This window comes from Lithobates pipiens, unplaced genomic scaffold (assembly GCF_037356315.1).
Source record: "Lithobates pipiens isolate NorthernLeopardFrog02 unplaced genomic scaffold, aLitPip1_a1.2 Scaffold_3, whole genome shotgun sequence".
Classification (NCBI taxonomy): Eukaryota; Metazoa; Chordata; class Amphibia; order Anura; family Ranidae; genus Lithobates; species Lithobates pipiens.
This window is the reverse complement of record NW_027507790.1, coordinates 130003902-130028081: the sequence shown is the minus strand read 5'-3', so window position 1 is coordinate 130028081 and position 24180 is coordinate 130003902. Positions and strand designations below refer to the sequence as shown.

Below are 24180 nucleotides of genomic sequence, written 5' to 3'. Positions count from 1 at the left end.
TTAATATGAGAGAATAGCTCAAAATAATACTGTATTTCACCACTTCTCGTTGTCCATATGAACTTATTCTTGTTTATTTGCATATTAGGAAAAGAGTACAGAGAGGCACATAGTGGTGCTTTGGTAATTGTAGACATAAGGGTGCTCATAAACTTCCACGTGGATAAAGTATAAAACAGATGTAAAAACAAATGCGGCCAGCACTTACTCCAATGGCCACTGTTCCACATGCATATGAATGCAGCATGATATTAAGATAGGCAGAGCCCCTGAAGACATGCATGCGCACGAAACGTGCCGAGTAGAGCCCTATACGGTGATGTCACACCGCCAACTCTGTGTGTATGTGGAGCGGCGGCCTTTGGAGGAAGTGCTGGCCGCATTTGTTTTTACATTTGTTTTATACTTTAGCCATGTGGAAGTTTATGTGATTTACGAGCATTAATACATAATACTACACTATATACGGCATCTCTGACTCCGGGTGGTGAGCATTTCTCCATTAGCATGGATGATCAGCAATTTTATATATTGAGAGGAAAGGACATAATAGACCTCTTGAAAAGGTGGATTACACATATAGGCTAATTGCCATTAGTCTTCTGGTGAGTGCAATGTGGTGGAGGAGTTGCACTTTTGGACACATAGATTGAGCTGCACTTTTTCCTTTTTCTTCTGCATGGAAGCACTTTAGAATTGAGAGTTGGCCCTTTGGAATTATATAGTGGACCATTTGCATCGACTTATACATTTGTATGATCTAATTGAGCACCTTTATTAGAGCACTGTTTATATTGATTTACTATATTTATTTATCTGTGTTACGCTTGTGATTTAATAGTGGTCACAGTTTATATATTTGCACATATAATTGGTATAAGCATAATACTATTTTTTGTTTTGGCGCTGCACTGTCCGTTTGCTTTATATTTGTTAGGGAGCTTACACATAGACAGTGTTGGTAGTGTTGAGTGTCTTGTACGACGAAAAATGCTCTGTGTTGTATTGCTCCCCATTGCTCTGCAAATATTTTGTAATAAATCTCAATGTTTTTTAAACATTTTTCTATGCAGGCAAGTTACCACAGTGCTCCAGCTCCTTCTCCTTTCTGTGTGGATGGTGGTGTGACCATTCTCCCTTGTTGACTACCCCTAGAGCTATAGATGCTGGCAAGTGACATCACTACTTTGGGTTATTCAGCCCTCCATGTCACAAATAGAAGCAGAAGCTTTGTTGGTCACATGACTATATAGAAAAACATTTAAAAAAATATTTGCATTTGAATTTATTATAAGGGCAATGGTAAGCAATGGGCTAGGCAAAATTTTTTAAGCTGGTTTATTGTTTAGCCTCTCCTACTTTAAGACACGTTCGTATTTCTAGCAAAACTTTAGGTATGGAGGGGGGCGTGGCCAGGATGTGAGACAGAGAGGACATGTACTGCCTGAGCTCCGCTCCTGCTATAATCCTGGCAGTTACCTGGGCTCCTTTTATTCCATCTTGAAGCCTATTTTCAGTCATCCTGGGTTCCAAGAGGACACAGGACACCCCGCAGCTTCTCTACTGTCATGGGGAAAGCTGTGATCCTCCTGAAATCCTGCTAGTATGCCATGCCACCCCCTCCAGTAGCGGCCATCTTGACCACGAGGAAGCCTGTGATTATCATGTCAGCAGCTAAACAGACACCTCCTGGGCATCAGGAGATGGCTGGACCTACTTCCACCGACATCCTTGAGGCCATAAAGTCCTGCAATGACACCATTAACCACTTTCAGACCGGACCAATTTGCTGGTCAAAGACCAGACCACTTTTTGCGATTCGGCACTGCGTCGCTTTAACTGACAATTGCGCGGTCGTGCGACGTGGCTCCCAAACAAAATTGACGTCCTTTTTTTCCCACAAATAGAGCTTTCTTTTGGTGGTATTTGATCACCCCTGCGGTTTTTATTTTTTGCGCTATAAACAAAAATAGAGCGACAATTTTGAAAAAAACGCATTATTTTTAACTTTTTGTTATAATAAATATCCCCCAAAAATATATAAAAAAAAATTTTTTCCCTCAATTTAGGCCGATATGTATTCTTCTACATATTTTTGGTAAAAAAAAATGCAATAAGCGATTATTGATTGGTTTGCGCAAAAGTTATAGCGTTTACAAAATAGGGATAGTTTTATAGCATTTTTATTAATAATTTTTTATTATTTTTTTTTTTACTAGTAATGGCGGTGATCTGCGATTTTTATTGTGACTGCGACATTGTCGGGGACCCATCGGACATTTTTGACACATTTTTGGGACCATTGTCATTTATACAGTAATCACTGCTATATAAATGCAGTGATTCCTGTGTAAATGACACTGGCAGTGAAAAGGTTAACCAGTGGGTGGCAGTGTAGGGGTTAAGTGTTCCTAGGGGTGTGTTACTAACTGTGGGGGGGTTGGGCTTTCATTTAGTGTACACTGATCTCTGCTCCAATCACATGGAGCAGAGATCAGCGTCACTAGTTGCTAGGCAGAATGGAAAAATGTTGTTTATACAGCATTTCCTCCATTCGGCCGCTCCGTGAGACGATCGCGGGGATGCCCGCGGCGATCGAGTCCGCGGGTCCCGCGACCAGACTCACGGGGGTCCCGACCAGCGCGGGAGCGCGCCGCCGGCGGCGCGCTCCTGATGGCAGGGCGGCATCGAATATTGGACGTACATGTACGCCAATATGCCTGCCCGTGCCATTCTGTCGACGTACATCGTCGTGCGCTGGTCGGGAAGTGGTTAAAACCTGCAAGGACACTCTCATGGTCAAAATTGATTACCTGGCCATGGACATTAGCCTAATAGATCATGGTCTGGATAAGATCAGATCTCGGGTATTAGAGATGAGGAATGTATCTCCCAGCTGGAAGATTCTACCAGGGTGGATTCTGGGGAAATGCATGCCTTACAGCTGCAGTAAGTAAGTAAGTAAGTATTCTAAGGGAGAATTCATTGTTTAGTTGGATAGGTGAGAAGGGATAAGGGTGGGGGGGGGTGAGGATAGAGAAAGTAGAAGTATAAGGGGGGAAAGGAAGAGGAGGCAGGCGCCATTCCCGGCACCCCCTTGTTTTATAAGTTATGTATCCTTAGTTGGGGGGGGAAAAGAGTCTTATATTTATCTGTGGTTTGAAAGTGTTTACAGCAGGCCCAGATGGTCGAAAACTTCTGTAGACGTTCTTGTGTGGTATAAATCAACTCTTCCATCTCCTCTATCTTAGCAATTCTAGTCAGCCATTCCCGAATGGAGGGGACATCAGTGGATCGCCAGTGTATAGGGATACACAGCCTGGCTGCATTGACCATAATCTATCGCTAATGATTTGCGATAGATCCGTTGTAACTAGAAAATAAATTACTGTGAGCAATTATTTAAAACAGATCAACAGATCTTGCAGTAAAGGGCAGGGTCCACTTATACTGTTTGGACCCCCTTCTTTAAAAAGCACGTGCTGTTAGTAGATGCAAAATATACACGTAAAGAAGAAAGCTAGACTAAAGCCCCGTACACACGATCGGATTTTCCGAGGGAAATGTTCCATGTCAAGCTGTTGGCGGAAAATCTGACTGTATGCTCCATCGAACAGGTGTTGTCGGACTTTCCGCCAACAAATGTTGGCTAGCATGTCTTCAAATTTTCCGCCAACAAATGAGTGTTGGATTTTCAGATCATGTGTACACAAGTCTGTCAGACAAATGTCCAAAGTACAAACACGCATGCTCAGATGCAAGGATGAGCCAGAAGCGGACGGTCTTGTAAACTAGCATTCGTAATGGACAATTAACATTTGTGACGTGGCAAATTATGAAATCTCGAAATGTACATATTCTCTTCTTCTTTAATGGGATAATAATGAAGCTGATTTGCTGGTGATACTGATGGAATTATTTCAAATTCATTTTCAAAGGTTTTTTTTTTCTAGTGATATCAAGAATGATATTATTATGTTTTTTATTTTTTTATTTGGGCAAGTTAACACAACACCATTATCCCATAGTTTTTAAGATCAAATATACAACTATGTTGGTGTCCCTTGTTAATTTAAAATTTTATTTTTTAAAATGTAACTGCCTACTCCCAAACTGTCATTTGAAGTAAAACACATAGCCAAGTATTATTCTACACAATTTTTTTTTATTGTGCATTAAAAAAAGAAAACAAATAAAATTAGACATGCTATCTGCCAATAGAACTTAACCAAAGAGTGCATTCTATGCATCCAAAATATAGAAAATATACCAATCAAATCATTATTCAACCAAAACAATAATGTCAAAGCAATAACTCCAAGGCCAATAATAAATAACACTTTATCTCCTCCGATTCCACAGCATGTTTGGTCATCAAACACTCACCAAACTTCCACTAACACAAAATTAGCAGAAGGAGCCCCAAGGGTGGCGCTAAGGAGCTGAAAAACCACATAATACATCTAGTACATCACTATGTTCGTAATTTTTGGCCAACAGATGTGTGACCGTGTGTATGCAAGACAAGTTTGAGACAAAGCCCTGCGGTTTTGTTGTTGGAAAGTCCAATCGTGTGGCATCATACTTATCTTGCTCCTACTGCCTGCAGCATCTTCAGTTAGATCCCTGGGAATGTAGAGCGGCCAAAATCTCTGGAGAAGACGCTCTTGCAAAAGACTTGAGTGTCTTATCGCCAAATTTCACCTGCTCTGCGTTCCCCCCCTGAATCTTCCTGGCAGAACAGTGTCATTCCCAGCGGGGTGAAAGATAGGCGTAGTGTAAATATAAATCTAACTTTCTTCTTTACAGGTACATTTTCCACATACAAACATCAGATGATTAAAGGGGGGACAGCTTATATGTAGAACTGACATTTTATTGCAAGTTTTGGACTGCGTACAGAATTATTAAGTTTTGTTTTTAGATACACTTCAAGCAAAATGTGCCACAAGTCAAATGTTTTATGGGGGTTTATTTACTGCTTAGCTTATGCACCCATTTCCTTACATGACCGCATAAAAAGTTATGCTTCAGTTATCACGTTTCTTGATGCTTTCTCTAAATAGCATACTGGAATTTATTTGACGGAAGATTAACATTTTGTAAAATACAAATAGTATTTATTATTTAAAATAAAGGTCAGTCCGTTAATGAAAAATCAAAATCATTTCTACCTTTTTCTTTTTTAAATAAATGATGTCCACATCTTACCTATCGCTGTTCACGTGGCAGGTCTGATTATCTTTATCATAAATAATCCCTTGCAGTGTTGGCGATAGAACAGAACCAACAGAAAAAGTCAAATGGGAGATTTTCATTGTATATTCCGATCGTGTGTATACCTCATCGGACTTTTTTTATCGAAAATTCAGACGGACCTAGAAATAGAACATGTTTTAAATCTTTCCGACAGAACCAATTCCTATCGGGAAAACCGCTCGTCTGTATGCTGTTCCGACGGACCAAAAATGACGCATGCTCTGAAGCAAGTATGAGACGGAAGCTATTGGCTACTGGCTATTGAACTTCCTTTTTCTAGTTCCGTTCTTAGTTGTTGTACGCCACTGCGTTCCTGACGATTGGACTTTGGTGTGATTGTGTGTACACAAGACAGTTTCAGCAGAATTCCGTCGGAAAAACCTTCAGAGTTTATTCCAACAGGAAAACTGGTCGCGTGTACGTGGCATAATACCCCCTTCCTGCCCAGGCCAATTTCCAGCTTTCAGTGCTGTAACACTTTGAATGACAATTGCGCGGTCATGTACCCATATGACATTTTTATCATTTTTTTCCACACATATAGAGCTTTCTTTTGGTGGTATTTATTCACCATTGTTTTTTTTATTTTTTGCTAAACAAACAATTGGGGATAATTATTCACAATTGTATATTTTTTTTTATTTTTTTATGCTAAACAAACAAAAAAGACAGAAAATTTTGAAAAACAAAAAAAAAATGTTTTTCATATTTTGTTATAAAATTTTGCAAACAGGTAATTTTTCTCCTTCACTGATGGACACTGATGAGGTGGCACTGATGGGCACTGATAGGTGGCAATTGTGGACACTGATGAGGTGGCACTGGTGAGCACTGATCAGGAAAGTTGACAGCTATTCCAACAAGGGGTATTCTGATGTTAAATGAGAGGGGACAGAGCTTTGTTCCTACTAGTGGAGGTCGGGCTTCTCGAGGGCTCTTGAACAGACTTAAGAAGGCATGCAGACTCTACTGGGTGTCTGTACCAACAAAATGATGGCAACTTGCGTCCAAACAAATGAATATAATTGTACTATAACTACAAAGAGCTACAAGAAATGTGCTATTTGCATGCCAAGAAATAAATGTGAGTGGTAGAGTATGTTCTGACAGCGTATATTGTATCTACCCAATATTGCAGTTTACATTACATTTTTTTTTCCACAAGCACACTTATGCCGCGTACACACGGTTGGATTTTCCAACAAAAAATGTTCAATTGGAGCTTTTTGTCAGAAATTCCGACCGTGTGTAGGCTCCATCAGACATTTTCCATCGGACACACAAAATTTGAGATCTGGATCTCAAATTTTCCGACAACAAAATCCGTTATCGGAAATTCCAATCGTGTGTACACAATTCCGACGCACAAAGTTCCACGCATGCTCGGAATCAAGCAGAAGAGCCGCACTGGCTATTGAACTTACATTTTCTCTGCCCGTCGTGCATCACCGCGTTCTTGATATCCGGAATCTTAGACAACATTGTGTGACCGTGTGTATGCAAGACAAGTTTGAGCCAACATCCTTCGGAAAAAATCCCATGGATTTTGTTGTCTGGATGTTCGATCATGTGTACGCGGCATTAGAATTTCTTTGCTGATTTGTGCAGCACCATGGAGAGGCCCCTACCCAAGTTTTTTTTTTTTTTGTAAAACAGAGTATGATCTCACATACAGGAACATCATCTGGCAAAATCTGGAAGTTCTGAGTAAGCAACAAATTTCAGCCTGTCAAGCCCTTTAAACACAAAGAAAATGTGGATTGCTCTGTTTAGGGGGAAATCCTCCTTGTTACCACAATACAAAGCCTGGTTACTTCGTCTTACATTTTAGCAGCAACCGGTTACAATGTATTTATGTTGTTTACACAATGATATAAAAAAAAAAAATATATATATATATATATATATATATATATATATATATATATATATATATAAAATGAAAAATAAAGATCTATATAAAAACCGCGCTATTCAGCACCAGGAGAGGCTTAAACCAAATCAAATAAAAAGCTCTGTATGAATATGACGTACCTGCATGTAAAAACACTACATAGGCTGCTGCCCCCCGGACAGAAGGAAACCCCTTAGTAGGGTTCCTTTTAAAGAGTGAAAATATTAAAATATTAACGGGTTAATTGGCGCTACCTAAAAAACAGGTCTCCATTACAAAAGGGTCTTATGGAGAATAAATGAATGGAGAGGCAGGACACGGTCTTACAAAAAGCCCAGTGTTCCCTCTCAACCTACTTCTAATGACACTGTATATTGGCAAACCCAGAATCACCTAAAGAGCCAGGACACCATAAAAAGCCCCAGCTCCGCCCAAAGAAAGGTTTAAATCAAACAATAAATGTAATAAATCTGTGGGCCACCATAGAAAAAAGGTCCCAAAACATAAATTGCTAATGACGGGGATTACTAATCAAACCCATTATGAATTAATACTACAAAACAGCAGAAAAATCAGGAACTAATGGTGTTAGAACAAGCCAGGATACTTCCTTAAAGAATATATGTTCAAACACACATTCTCAAGTATGTTAAAAATACAGGCCAAAAAACTACATGTACCAGACTACTTGTACAACCTGATGTGATTAAAGATCAAATCGCCTGAGATGCGACAAAATACATTCAGTGATAGGCCTATTGGCAACAGTAATGAAGAACCCTTTATCAGTGTAAAGTGATAAAGATATATATATATATTTAAAGTCCCGTACACTAGTGAACAACCTGGGGTCACATAAGTGTACCCACCAGTGTGTAATGCCAAAATATATATATATATATATACATACACCTCAAACAATATTGATATTAGATCAGTGTATATTGGAAACCAAAAAGAAAAGAAAATTATATGTGTAGGTCAAATAGCTGAAAGTGTGAACGTTTCACACCCCAGAACCCAAACGGTTAAAAATAAAATTGTGTGTGTATTAGTGCATACAAAAAATGAAAATACAGTAATACAGAACCTTTTTGCGATAAAAGCTAAAAAACATGTGCGAAGTGCAATAACACCTAAAGTGAAAATAGTGAAATAAAAATGAAAATGAAAAATTAAAAATAAAAATAAAAATAAAATAAAAAATAGAATCTGAAAATAAGTTACAAAAAATATATATATAAAAAATATGCAAAATGGAAAATATATATATAAGAAAATAAGTCCCAAAAAAATTATATAAGTTCAATGGTATTAGTCCAAGGGATCCTAAAAAAATCCTTAATGTGACTTTTGTGCTTCCTATTCAGTCTTCACTGTGACTTCTGTGCTCCCCCACCAGGAATCCTACTCACCAGAGGTAGATACCCCTACAGGGGTTATGCGCCTTAAGAATCAATCTCCAGATATCCCGTTCTTTATTTAGTGATAGATGCCCGAGCCTGTATCAACTTGGAATCCACAAGTCCTCATGAGAAAAAAATGGAAGCCTCCATAGTGTAATCCGTATAAAAATGGTTTATTGACACAATAAATAAAAATATATATGAGAGGCAAAAACAGCACAGCAAAAAATCAAAAATCAAAAATAAAAATAAAAATAAACAACCAAAAAATAAAAGATGTTCACAATGGCCACAATTCTCATAAAGTGGGCTATATTGTAGAACCACAGTTAATCAGGGGGTTAGTAGGATAATCTCCCCTAAAAAGTTCCGGATTAGCCCCAGAAACTACCATAGACCATATGTAGTATCATTAAGAACACAAACGGAAAAGTGGAAACAATAGTTCATGAAACCAGAACAAACCTCCCTATAGAGGTGGTAGATCACGGCTGTGTTCCCCCTGGGATAGGGCCCTTTCCGTAGTGTTCGAGAGCAAAAAGAAATCCTTCCTTCGGGGACCGTGTGATAGATACGCGGTTTGCGTTCCACCTGCGTACCAGAACACCAACGGCAACCCGGAAGTGACGTAACGGCGTGGTTCCGTCGGACGCGTTTCGTCATAGACGTCTTCAGCCGCCGCTGAAAAGTCACATTAAGGATTTTTTTAGGATCCCTTGGACTAATACCATTGAACTTATATAATTTTTTTGGGACTTATTTTCTTATATATATATTTTCCATTTTGCATATTTTTTATATATATATTTTTTGTAACTTATTTTCAGATTCTATTTTTTATTTTATTTTTATTTTTATTTTTAATTTTTAATTTTCATTTTTATTTCACTATTTTCACTTTAGGTGTTATTGCACTTCGCACATGTTTTTTAGCTTTTATCGCAAAAAGGTTTTGTATTACTGTATTTTCATTTTTTGTATGCACTAATACACACACAATTTTATTTTTAACCGTTTGGGTTCTGGGGTGTGAAACGTTCACACTTTCAGCTATTTGACCTACACATATAATTTTCTTTTCTTTTTGGTTTCCACTATACACTGATCTAATATCAATATTGTTTGAGGTGTATGTATATATATATATACCGGTATATATTTTTTGGCATTACACACTGGTGGGTACACTTATGTGACCCCAGGTTGTTCACTAGTGTACGGGACTTTAAATATATATATATATCTTTATCACTTTACACTGATAAAGGGTTCTTCATTACTGTTGCCAATAGGCCTATCACTGAATGTATTTTGTCGCATCTCAGGCGATTTGATCTTTAATCACATCAGGTTGTACAAGTAGTCTGGTACATGTGGTTTTTTGGCCTGTATTTTTAACATACTTGAGAATGTGTGTTTGAACATATATTCTTTAAGGAAGTATCCTGGCTTGTTCTAACACCATTAGTTCCTGATTTTTCTGCTGTTTTGTAGTATTAATTCATAATGGGTTTGATTAGTAATCCCCGTCATTAGCAATTTATGTTTTGGGACCTTTTTTCTATGGTGGCCCACAGATTTATTACATTTATTGTTTGATTTAAACCTTTCTTTGGGCGGAGCTGGGGCTTTTTATGGTGTCCTGGCTCTTTAGGTGATTCTGGGTTTGCCAATATACAGTGTCATTAGAAGTAGGTTGAGAGGGAACACTGGGCTTTTTGTAAGACCGTGTCCTGCCTCTCCATTCATTTATTCTCCATAAGACCCTTTTGTAATGGAGACCTGTTTTTTAGGTAGCGCCAATTAACCCGTTAATATTTTAATATTTTCACATATATATATATATATATATATATATATATATATAAAAATTTATTATTATGCCTTGTAAACATCTGACCTTTTTTCATAAGAGTTGCCCTTTCTTTTTGCGACAAGATATCTGTTGTTTATATTCAGTAGACAATTCACTCCTATTAGATCTGTGTCTAAAATATAGTAAGATAAAGCACTAATAAAATTCAATGTGTTTAAAGCACACCAACATCATTCTAAATAAATTGTCTGCAGCTGAGGTTTTTTTTTTTTTTTTTTTTTTTTTTTTTAATAAAACAGCTTCATAATGACCGTGGTAAATCAAAAATAATTTCATATAACTGAGTGAATAAATAATTGTAAGTTTCCGAAAGTTATAAATCTTAATTATAAAATACCCCAAAGCAATGTCTGATATTGCGTCTCATTATTTAGGAATACTTTCTTCACAGAAAAAAAGAAGGCTTTTGGAGTGGGTCACCCCCTCCAGTTAGGCACAAAGATCATTTTTACTTTTTAATTCTGCAATACAATGAATGATATTTCTAAAAAGGGCAGTCAATGCAAAATTGATATTTAAAATTTAGGTGAATGCAGCTGTTTGATTACTTATTGGCATACAGGAATAGTGTTACCATGGTGGGATGGGAAAAAGTATAAAATAGTATATTTGTATATATATTTTGAAAAACTTCCTTTCTCTCTTGGTGATCTAGTTCCTAAAAAGGCAAAGAAGGATGGAGTCAAAATAATATATACAGTCTAAACCTTTCCTCTTCAACCTTACTTTATAGAAGAGGCGGTGATGTCTCCAGCTTCAGTGGGTGACTTGGCTGTAACAATTGTCCTAGTTTGAGAAACTGAGTACAGTATCTAAATCACTTTATATTAGCAAGTTATATAGTTACATAGCTACATAGTAGGTGAGGTTGAAAAAAGACACAAATCCATCAAGTCCAACCTATGTGTGTGATTATATGTCAGTAATACATTGCATATCCCTGTATGTTGTGGTCGCTCGCTTACCTAATCGTTTTTTTAAACTATTGATGCTCCCCACTGTGTGTGGAAGGGAACTCCACATCCTTGCCGCTCTTACAGTAAAGAACCCTCTACGTAGTTTAAGGTTAAACCTCTTTTCTTCTAATTTAACAAGTGGCCACGTGTCTTGTTAAACTCCCCTCCGTGAAAAAGTTTTATGCCTATTGTGGTGTCACCAGTACAGTATTTGTAAATTGAAATCATATCCCCTCTCAAGCGTCTCTTCTCCAGAGAGAATAAGTTCAGTGCTCACAACCTTCCCTCAAAACTAATATCATCCAGACCCTTTATTAGCTTTGTTGCCCTTCTTTGTACTCGCTTCATTCCCAGTACATCCTTCCTGAGGACTGGTGCCCAGAACTGGACAGCATACTCCAGGTGCGGCCGGACCAGAGTCTTGTAGAGCGGGAGAATTATCTCTGGAGTTGATCACCTTTTTAATACATGCCAATATTCTGTTTGCTTTGCTTGCAGAAGCTTGGCATTGCATGCCATTGTTGAGACTGTCATCTACTAGGACCTCCAAGTACTTTTCCATCCTAGCTTCCCCCAGAGGTTCTCCCCCTAGTGAGTATATTGCATTCATATTTTTGCCACCCAAATGCATTATTTTACATTATACTACATTAAACCTAATTTTACGTTGCCCACCCCATTAATTGGTTCAGATCTTTTTGCAAGGTTTCCACATCCTGCAGCTATGCTATTGCCCTGCTTAGCATAGTATCATCCGCAAATACAGAGATTGAACCGTTTACCCCATCCTCCCGGTCGTTTATGAATAAATTAAATAGGATTGGTCCAGCACAGAACCCTGGGGGACCCCACTACCCACCCCTGACCATTCTGAGTACTCCCCATTTATCACCACCCTCTGAACTCTCCCTTGTTACCAGGTTTCAATCCATGTACTCACCATATGGTCCATGCCAACGGAGCTTATTTTGTACAGTAAACGTTTATGGGGAACTGTGTCAAATGCTTTTGCAAAATCCAGATACACTACGTCTATGGGCCTTCCTTTTTCTAGATGGCAACTCACCTCCTCATAGAAGGTTACGGTAATAGATTGGTTTGGCAAGAAGGATTATTCATGAATCCATGCTGATTACTGCTAATGATACCGTTCTCATTACTAAAATCTTATCCCCTCCAACAGCTTGCATACTATTGATGTTAGGCTAGCTGGTCTGTAATTCCCATGGATGTATTTTTGGCCCTTTTTAAATATTGGTGCTACATTGGCTTTTCTCCAATCAGCTGGTACCATTCCAGTCAGTAGACTGTCAGTAAAAATTAGGAACAATGGTCTGGCAATTACTTGACTGAGTTCCCTAAGTACCCTCGGGTGCAATCCATCTGGTCCCAGTGATTTATTAATGTTAAGTTTTGCAAGTCTAATTTTAATTCTGTCCTCTGTTAACCATGGAGGTGCTTCCTGTGATGTGTCATGAGGATAATGTGTAATGAGGATAAACACTGCCGTTTTGGTTACTTAATCCCCCCAATTCCCTTGTGAAGATTGAGGAGAAGAATAAATTCAATACCTAATAAATTCAATACCCTCCCCATCCTTTGTAACCAGATGTCCTTGCTCATTCTTTATGGGGCCAATATGGTCTGTCCTTGCTTTTTTACTGTTTACATACTTTTTTTTTTTTTTAAATTTATTTTTATTGAAAGTTTTCAATACATTAATAACATACAAACATACCAAACGGTCCCAACAACCTCCCCAAAACCCCCCCCCCTCCCTTCCACCCTCCCCCCACCCAACCAAGCTCCCTTCTGTGCAGCCCTCCATTCTTCCTCCTAGTTCAGTCTATAAACACCGACAGTACCACTCATAAAGAAACACATAGCCTGTACTGTATCTGAATAACGAACTACTTGAAATGGGGATATAACCAATCCAGGGGAAAGCACCTCTCTGCCCCGCCCCTCACCTTAAGGAGAAAACCCCACGCCTAGCGATTAATTCACAGTATCTGCGGCATCAAGCCAGCACCGCCACACCCTCTCAAATTTGTTAGGGCACCCTCTGCTAAGATAGGTGGCTTTGTATAACGGCAAAGCATTATTAATCAAACCTTTCCAATAAGAAACCGTAGGAGGTTCGGGTTTCTTCCAACACAGCAGGATAGCTTTACGCGCATAAAACAGCGCCAGAGAAATCAGAGTCCTCTGCGCCCTTCGAGGTGCCAACTCCTCCACCAGTCCGAGCAAACATACTGCAACTGTGACTGGAATCGGCACCGAAAGGACAGATTGTATAACCTGTGTCACTCCCTTCCAGAACTCCTCAATCCGCGGGCACTGCCAAAACACATGGTCAAAGTCCGCTCGGTCAGCTGTGCAGCGCCAGCATCCCCCCGCGCCGGTACCGTAAATCCTAGCCAGTCTGACTGGGGTATAGTATACTCTATGTAGAATTTTAAACTGAATAAGTCTGTCTCTGGCCGATACTAGGGTCTGAAACGGGTGTCCCCACATGTCGTCCCAATCCTCCCCTCCAAAGTCAGGTATCAAAGCACTCCAAACATCTCTACAGTTTTGGACAGGTTTCGGCCTGTCCGGGAACAGCATGCTGTACACAACGGAGAGAGGCTTTTTCAGGTCCTCTGTCCGCAGCACAGTCTCCAAAGGCGAGACTTCCACCCGCAAAACCCCAGGACCGAACTGAGAGAGAAAAGCATGCCGCAACTGTAAGTATCTAAAAAAATACCAATTTGGGAGATCATGCTTTACCTTAAGCTGATCAAACGTCAGGAGCTGACCCCCTCCCACCACATGCTTCAGTTGCTTAATGCCTACCCTAGCCCAAATCACCGGATCTGGTATGTCCCCAAAATGTGGCAATTTAGGATTGAACCATAGAGGAGTGTCAGGAGACCAACTCCCCTCTGGCTGTTTCAACAAAGTCTGCGCTTTTTCCCAGGCCCGTATCGTTGCCCGCATAGAGGCCGTCAGAGCTGGTGAAGCCCCCGAACCCCTATACACCAGATGGGATAGGCTCTCATAAGAGCCCAAAAGGGCCGCCTCTAGTACATTCGCCGAGTCCCCGTCCTCCCGTGTCAGCCACCGTCCGGCGACCACCATTTGCCCAGCTAAATAATATTTAAAAAGATCCGGCAATGCCAAGCCACCTTGACCCCATGGCTCTTGCAAAACCCTGAGACTTATGCGGGGGTGCGCAGCGGCCCATAAAAAGGATCCAAAGAGACTATTGACCCTCCGAAAAAAAGAGCAGGGAACCCAAATAGGGGAATTGCGTAAAAGATAAAGGAACACAGGCAGAACCTTCATTTTGAGCAAATTAACCCTACCTATGAGGGACAGTGGCAGATGCTTCCAAGCTTCCAGCTGCCCCTTCACCCTGGCCAGCAAGGGAAGGAGATTCAGAGACATAAAGTCGCCCACTCTTGGTGAGACTCTCACCCCCAAGTATTTAAATTCTTGCACCCATGCGATGGGGACCCTAGTGGTCGCCAACTCCCCCGCCTCCCCGTCAATAGCCAGCACATTAGATTTCTCCCAATTGACCCGGAGCCCGGAGAACTCAGCAAATTTGTCAAGCACCCCAAACACCGCCTCTAAAGATGGCCCTGCATCCTTCAAAAAGAGAAGCATGTCGTCTGCATACAGCGCCACACATTCCCTAATGCCCCCCACCTCCAATGCTCCTACCCCAGGTGATAGTCTCAGGGCTATAGCCAGCGGTTCTATTGCCAATGCAAATAAAAACGGGGATAAAGGACACCCCTGACGCGTGCCCCTGTAAACACCGAATTGGGGTGACACTAAGTTAGCTATCTTGATACCCGCCTGTGGAGAACTGTAAAGCAAAGAGACCCAGGTCACAAAGATCTCCCCAAAGCCCATTTTCCGCAGAACTGTCAACATGTATTGCCAGTCTACTGAATCAAAGGCCTTGGCCATATCCAGGGAAACCACCACTCTAGATCCCCTGTCTGCGTGGTCAATCTGTAGGTGGGCAAACAATCTGCGTAGATTAGTATCAGTAGATTTCTGCGGTGTGAAACCCGTCTGATCTATATCTACCAGGGTCGTGATAACCTGAGAGAGTCGGATAGCCAGCACCTTGGTTAAAATTTTCAAGTCCTGGTTCAACAGTGCAATCGGTCGATATGACGAGCATAGTAAGGGGTCCTTGCCCGGCTTCGGCAACAAGATCACCTGTGCCTCCAGCAAAGAAGCCGGGAGACACCTGTGTTCCAGACAGTAGTCATATAAGTTTTTAAGTCTAGGAACCAATTCTTCCAAATGCTGTCTATACCACTCGATGCAGAAGCCGTCAGGCCCCGGGGATTTACGGGGAGGAAAGGACCTAATAGCTTTTTCAATTTCTTATGTCGTTATGTCAGCCTCTAACAAGTCCCTATCCGCCTCAGACAGCCTCGGGATCTGCAACGATGTTAACACCCCGTCCAACTCTGCCATGTCATAAGTCGGAATGGGTGCGTACAGAGTCTTATAGTACTCCACAAATGTGTCCAGTATGTCCGTCGGGGATGTTAACAGGTCACCCTGAGTGTTCTTGATACAAGGGATATTAGTCTGTACCCGTTGCTCAGCCACCAGCATGGCTAACAGTTTACCGTTCTTATCCCCTTGTTCAAAAATGGCTTCAGCCATTTTTGTCCTAGATGTGTGCGTTAGATCAGAGTAATGAAGTGCCAGAGCGCGCCTCGCCTCCAACAGTGCGCCGTAGGAGACATCAGACTGATTATTCGCGTGCTCCATAGCACACACCCTCTCCCTGTCCTGCAATTCTTGATCTATCTGATTATGGGACCTGCGGGCCTGTTTAATGGCTGAAATATAGTGCCCCCGCATGCAGGCCTTAAAGGCATCCCAAACTATGGCGGCGTCGGCAGACCCCTCGTTATCCTCCCAATAATGAGCAAAGTGTGGCGCTACATGAGAGGACACCTCTTCCACCTCCAGCCACCCCGGGTTCAATCTCCACCCCCGCCCCGTAGGATTAACAGTGGAGCCAATATGGATCGACAAGGGCGAATGGTCTGAAATACCCCCCGCTAGATATTGTGCCCCCCCCACTAATTGCAGCATAGAAGCATTTGCAAACGCTAAATCTATTCTCGAAGAGGACTTATGAGTTTTGGACAAGAATGAGTAACCTCTAGTGACAGGGTTTTTCCAACGCCAAAGCTCCGTCAGGGAAGCAACCGCCGCCCAGGCAGAGAGATCGGCCGACGCCACCCTAGATGCATTGGACGAGTCCAAGGCAGTAGAGAGGATAGCATTAAAGTCCCCGGCTATAAGGAGAGGGAGATGCGTGTAAGGCGCCAATTTACCCAAAAGGTCATACAGGATCTGAATCTGGAAGGGAGGTGGGATATACACATTCACCAATACCATTTTGCACGCACCCACATCCGCCACAATCACCAAAAACCTACCACCCGGGTCCGAGATCACATGATGGATGGTACACGGTACCGCCTTACTGATTATAATTGACACTCCCCTGGAGTAGGTAGAGTATGTAGCATGTAACGCCCTCTGTACCCAGGCTCTGCGTAAGGCCAGCACCCTGCTCCCATCCAAATGTGTCTCCTGCAAAAACACCACATGAGGATTGAACGTTTTTAAATATTGAAACATTAAAGCTCTACGGAATTTATCATTAAGACCTCTAACATTCCATGAAACCACATTAAACCCCGATCCTGCCATCATTCCCCACATAACTCATTAGACGATGAATACAGTACCAACAACAGCAGTGATACATACACCGGCAGACTGAATTCAGAGATAACATTTAACATACAGATAAACCATGTACCTTGGAGGGCTGCACCTATCACACCCATTACCCCGTGAACCCCAAAAACACCCTGCTGCCGTGTAACAACACAAAAAAACACGTACACGCAGCTTATCCCCAAACTGAGTCCAAAAACAGTCCCGGAAGGCATAGCTTTGATGGCTCAAAAAAGGACCCCTAGACAAAAAGTAAGAAACCCCTATAACCAAGAAAAAGAAAAAGGGGGTCAAAAGTCCAATCTAACACGGACATAGTGTTCCTGTGCCTGGAGCTCCCACTCCCTTCACAGCCCGCCTGTCCCTCGGTATGAGCTTCCGGAAGGCCTGTGCCGCCCTGTGCCCACAACAACTCGTTCAAAAAAAAAAGAAAAAAAAAGGGGGAAAAAGTACGGGAGAAGTTGCCTTCAACTGCCACCACCCGCTCCCCACCCCAGCCAAAGTGCGTCAAGCTTCTTGGTGGATAGCAAGGATATTCCAGCTGGGGACATATGCGTAGAGGAGGCCGGCTCCCCCGACTGGGGGCACCAACCACACATGGCAACCATGAGAAAGAAAAAAGAGGAGCAGGCAGCTACCAAACAAACCGCCACTTGATGAGCAGGAGTGTCATGGCAGGCCAATTACAGTGATTGCAGCCATTGATCTGCTTCCACGGGAGACTCAAAGAATTTCACCGATCCTCCATGTTGCACCCGCAGCCGGCTGGGATAAAGCATGGAATATTTCAGCTCACGCTCACGGAGCTTCCTCCTGACGTCTGTAAATGTCTTGCGTCGTCTCTGAAGATCCGCAGAGAAATCAGGATACAGGTGCACCACCGTGTTTTCAAAAGGCAGAGTCTGATGTGTGCGGGCCTCACGTAGGATCCGATCCCGGTCCCGGAAATTGAGAAAGCGAACCAAAAACGGTCTTGGGGGGGCCCCCGGAGGACCCCGACTTGTCGGGACCCTGTGAGCTCGCTCGACCACATATGTTGGAGGGAGATCAGTCAAATGAAGCAGCGATTTAAAGAAACCCTCAGCAAATTCAGCCGGACGGTCCCCTTCTGCCCCCTCCGGTAGGCCCAAGACCCTGACATTGTTTCTGCGTAGACGGTTTTCAGCGTCATCAGACTTGGCCACCAGAGTCTGGACCGTGCGCTGCAGCTCTTGGATGGCCACATCATGGCGGTGAGTAGTATCCTCCGTCGCGGAGATGCGCGATTCAGTCTCCGAGAGCCTGCCCCGGAATTTGTCAAAATCTGCTCTTATAAGGTTGCATTCCTCCGCCAAGTGATCTATACGCACCAACAAGGAGGTTCTGCTTTGCTCAATCGCTGCAAGAATAACAGAGGTATCATTGGTGGGAGGTACCGTGGGTGCAGATGCGTTAGCCTCCGGTGGGGCCGCCTGCTCCATATCCGCCATGAGAGCCTTAAATTGATTTAAAAAGTCACTAGGGGTCTGCGCAGGCTGTAACGCTGCTTTCTTAGCTGCAGACTTGCCTTTGGAGGGCATGAGGAAAAGATAGCAGGCAGACTGGCTGTGGATGCACTTGTGGGTCTAGAGGGTGGTGCGGCCCTTTAAAGATATGTAGTCGCTGGGATGTAGCAGGAGAAGGATGATGAGGACAAAAAGTACAATGTTGGTAGCCCGCGAGCCACTCACAGCCACAAGCAAAGTAACACAGAATGCAGGCAGACCTGCTATATACTAGGAAGGCTGAGTATGGCCCTTTAAGACAGTCAGATCATGCCAGTCATTAGTACAGCAGGTGAAACAGCAGACAATGTCACCAACACTGCTACCCTCTCCCCCTCTCCTCTCTCCACCGCTTCAGAGCAAATAACAGTGCCCCCCAGTAAAAGGACTCACCGCCCAGCAAAGTCAATACAGGGCCTCCACAGAGCAGACAGGCCTCCCCGCAGTACAAGCGCCGCAACGCGGCCGTTCGGAACGGATCTTGGCCGTCACGGAATCCGTTTCTGGCGGTGGGGCCCGAGGATGGTTCTCCTTCCCCTCCGTTCCGCTTCTCGTGCGGCCGTTTCCCGCACTCGGTACTCCAGCGCGGCCGGTCCGAAGGCTCTACAGGCCGCAAGATGGCGGCCGGACCCCACAGATCAGCTAGGCCGCAAGCCTCGAGGCCTCCAGGGACACCGCGCTCCGCTCCAAAAAACCTCCCGGCGGTCCAGCGGAATGGCAGCAGCACAGGAGAAACACTTATGCAGTCCCCAAGGTCAGACAGGCGAAGGATGCCACAGGATTTTTATCAGGATGGCAGGAGCTCCAGCACCACACGTCCTCCTTGCTCTACATCCGGCCACGCCCCCACTGTTTACATACTTAAAGAATTTCTTGGGATTTATTTGCTTTCCTCCACTATGTGTCTTTCGTGTTCTATCTTAGCCGCTCTAATTGCACCCTTTCATTTCTTGTTGCATTCTTTATAAAGTCTGAATGCTAATGATGATCCCTCAACCTTGTATTTTTTGAAGGCCTTCTCCTTTGCTTTTATATGCATTTTTACATTGGAGTTAAGCCACCCAGGACTTTTGTTCGCTCTTTTAAATGTATTACCCAATGGGATGCATTGGCTAATGTCCATTTTTAATATGCTCTTAAAGCAAACCCATCTCTCCTCCATGTTCCTTGTTCTTAAGATTTTATCCCAATTTATGCCTTCTAGCAAGGTTCGTAGTTTAGGGAAGTTGGCTCTTTTGAGATTCAATGTCTTTGTATTCCCCTTATGTTTCCTATTTGTGTGATTTATACTGAAGCTAATTGACATGTGATCACTGTTTCCTATATTACCCCGTATTTTCACATCCATGATCAGGTCTGTATTGTTGGTAATAAGTAGATCTAGTAACGCTTTATTTCTAGTTGGTGCGACCACCATCTGGCCCAAGAAATTGTCCTGCAAGACATTTAGGAACTGGTGATCCTTAGACGAATGTGTGGTTCCATCCTCCCACTCTGTCTGGATAATTAAATTCCCCTATTATGATAACACTTCCTAACCTTGCTGCCAATTCAAATTGTGATAGGAGATCCATCTCCCCCTCCTCCCTCAGGTTAGGGGGCCTATAGCATACACCCAGTATTATTTTCCCCTTGACTTCATCCCTTTGGAGCTCTACCCTTAAGGATTCCACCGTATCCCTATCTCCCTTAGTGATGTCATCTCTCACATTCAGTTGTACATTATTCTTGATATATAGGCATACCCCTCCACCTTTTTTACCTTCTCTATCCCTGCGATAAAGGGTATACCCTTGAATGGTTGCCAGCCAATCATGAGAGCTGTTGAACCAGGTCTCTGAAATTCCCACAAAATCCAAATCCTCCTCGTACAACAGTATCTCTAGTTCACCCATCTTGTCCGCCAGGCTCCTGGCATTGGTGAACATGCCACGTAGTTTAGACCGGTCACTATACTTACCTTGGGTTTATGTGCTTTAGTCAACCTACCACTAATACCCTCAATACTATCATCTGGAATATGTTCCACACTGACTATCTCTATCTCTGCCCCCCCCATCGCCTAGTTTAAAAACCCCTCTAACTTTTTCTCTACTCTCAGCTGATCTGCACCCTCCTCATTTAGTTGCAGTCCATCCCTTATAGTACTGGTGACCAACTGAGAAGTTGGCCCAGTCCTCCAGGAACCCAAACCCCTGCTTACTACACCAGCTCCTCAGTCACTTGTTTACTTCCCTAATCTCCCTCTGCCTTTTTGGTGTGGCTCGAGGTACCGGTAGTATTCCTGAGGATACTACCTTGGAGGCCCTTTTCCTCAATTTAGCTCCCAAGTCCCTAAAATCGTTCTTTAGGACACTCCATCTGCCTCTGACTTTGTCATTGGTGCCAACATGCACCATGACAGCCGACTCTTCCCCCTGCCCCTCCCAGTAATCTGTCCATCAGATCCGTGATGTGCCGAACCCGAGCGCCCGGTAGACAACATACAGTTTGGCGCTTCAGGTCTTTGTTACAGATTACCCTCTCTTTCCTTCTAAGAATTGAGTCCCCTACCACCAGAATCTGTCTTTCCTTTCCCTTCGCTTCCCCCCCCCATTCTCACTAGAGTTCTTCCTCTGGCAGCTAGGAGAGTAACTCAGCTCCAGCAGTGCTGGTCCCTGACCGGTTTCACCAATGTCACTCAAAGAAACATACTTATTGAGATGCTCCAGCCCTGGATCGGCCTCCCTGGCACTTCCCCCTCTACCCTTCCTGACTGTCACTCATCTACTCTTTTCTAGTGCCAGCACCTCTTTGTCTCCACCCGCCTCTGTGCTGGCCCCTGTCGGCACCTGTCGGGTACGTTCCCAGCTCTCCTTTAGTAGAGAGGGTCTTCTAAGTGTTGACAGTTGCTTCCCCAGATTCAGAACCTGGGCTTCCAGGGAAACAATGTGCTTACATTTTGCACAGCAGTATTTTCCCTCGATTGGATGATCAAGGAATGCATACATGCTGCAAGATCTACACCGAGTCGCATCTCCACACCCACCGGGCATCATATAAGACAATACACAGGTACTCAACAAAACAATACACAGGTACTCACAGACCCATGTGCACTCACAGACCCACGTGCACTCGCATACCCATGTGCACTCGCAGACCACATGCACACACAATACACAAGTACTAACAATACACAAGTACTAACAATCCACACACACTACTCAGACAACACCCAGGTACTCACAATACACAGGTACTACCTGACACTAATACTCAATACAGCCCACATGCACTTGTAGCACTTATGTACTTACAATACACAGGTACACACTCACACTACACAGGTACTTTGAACCCTGTTATAACCTCCTGTTTTCAACTCTGGTTTTTAGCTCACCACTTAGTTCAATTCCACTTAGTCTAAATTCCAGGAAACTCAAAGATGAGCAGGCTAAAAATGTGTTCTACAGAAAGTGTGACCAATTAACCACTCCCCTTAATTAGTAGGCTGAACGAAGGAAAGAAAAAAAAGGCTGTTTAAAAAGTTACAGAAAAAGGTGTTAAAAATATGCAAGAAAAAGCCCCAAAAAGATGCAACACAGCAATCACCAGCAGTCAAAAGCAAAACTTGTTCACACTCTCCACTCAAGGTCCCCACTGTTTAGCTTTCAACCAGCAGTCTGGCCAAGTTGGTAACCAGTTAGATGACTTCTATCAGTTCTCTTCTGCGCTAACAAGTTTGTGCCAGAAAAATGTAAAGTTAGAGACTAGAATATTGATCATATTTAGCTGCTGCACAGTATAGTAAAAATCTGTAATGTACTAAAAGAGGAACAGAAGCCCTCAATTTTCAGAATTTGGAAGCCCCCAGATCCTGGCCACCCCGCATGTGAATGAATAGGGATACATAGTACCCCTACTCATTCACCAAAAAAGTGACAAAAGTAATTAAAAACTCCCAAAAAATATGAAACGTCTCCCCATGTAAATCCATTGTCAATCACGATGAACACTAGCCGCGACCCACACACAAAGAAAAAAAAACCCAAACAGCACTGTCGCCTGCCAAATATGACTGCTCCCATTACTTCACACTCACTGAATGACAGCGCTACTTCCCCCCGTTTTGTTAACGAACAAAGGGACAGGTTCTCCTGGTGATGAAACCGGGTAACCTCACCCCTATGATGCCTCTTGGAGACCCCTCCTGGTGATGTAACTGGGTAACCTCACCCCTATGATGCCCCTTGCAGACCCCACCTCATAACTTCATAGGGTCAGGGATCCCCACACTGTTTTTCTCCTTAACAACCAGTGACTCATACCTGCTGGCTGACAGCAGGGAAGAGTTGCAGAAGTAAAACATGCACTAAAAACATATAAAAAAATACATATGCATACACAGGCAGGCAGCCCTAAACTATTACCCAGTTTAAGCATATTAGCAAGTGATAATTTACATATTTTGTATTTAGCTTTAAAACAGGGATTTGAATTAGTTTTAATGGTTTATGCATGCTTCTGCGATGGTCAAGATCCTTTTATTGTCTGCAGTTCTCTGTGTTCTCATTAACAGCCACATGGCGGGGACCCACAATTCTAATTCCTGTTAGCTAACCTTTTCAGACTAGCCAAACAGCTTCATTAGCAGTTCAATAGAGGAAGCCTAGCTACTCACTGAAACGCACCAAAGAAATGTAGCTAACCTTTTATACCAGAGGATAGCTAAAAATAATAATATAAATTACTTTTAAAAAAATCCCGAAAATGGGGATAGCAATACAAGTCAAACATCTATTTAAAAACAAAAACTTAGTAAAATAAAACATAACCAAAACCATTATTCTTTACCTTTAAAAGGGTCACTCTCCCTTTCAACTTGACAAAATGTACCCATTGTTATCTCTCCTTATTCCACTACACACTGCTCACATACAGACTTTTGTTTTTTATGCACAATTAAGACCATAGCTTGTTATTTTACATCTGTTCCCTGGTCTCTATTATTCATCCTGTCAAACAAAATACCCATATAATTTTGTTAAGTTCATACTAATTCAATATTTCATCCTCTTTGTTAAATAAAACAGAGCATACAATATTGTGCAGAGAAGTGGATTTTCTAATGAGAAAAAATGCTCATAATTACGATGCTTACGACATATTTCGTGAGTTCAAGTAAAATGTTATTCAAGGCTGGGCTGAATACAGGAATTGGCTTTACTGCTGTATAGTAGACATTCCATGTCTGTAAAGCTAAAATACAGGCATCAGTGGTGGTCCCATACAAGATACCGATACATATGATCCGTGGTCTGGCTTTTTGCTTTACAGCGAATGAGCAAAGTGGTGATTAAGAAAAAATTTTAAGGAAAATGCAGCTTTATTAAAATAGGAATATATATACTGTATAAAAGCAATAATAATTAATACATGTTAATAAATAAATAATAACTATAAAAAATAATAACAAAAACTAATAGTTTTATTCCCACTTATCCTACTT

At 42.4% G+C, this 24180-nt stretch overlaps 1 protein-coding gene across 1 annotated transcript in view; it reads left to right on the top strand.

Annotated features, from left to right (window-relative positions):
* Positions 1 to 24180, top strand: part of CAMK4 (calcium/calmodulin dependent protein kinase IV) — a 318697-nt gene that overhangs the window by 220728 nt on the left and 73789 nt on the right. The gene's annotated exons all lie outside the window — the stretch shown is intronic.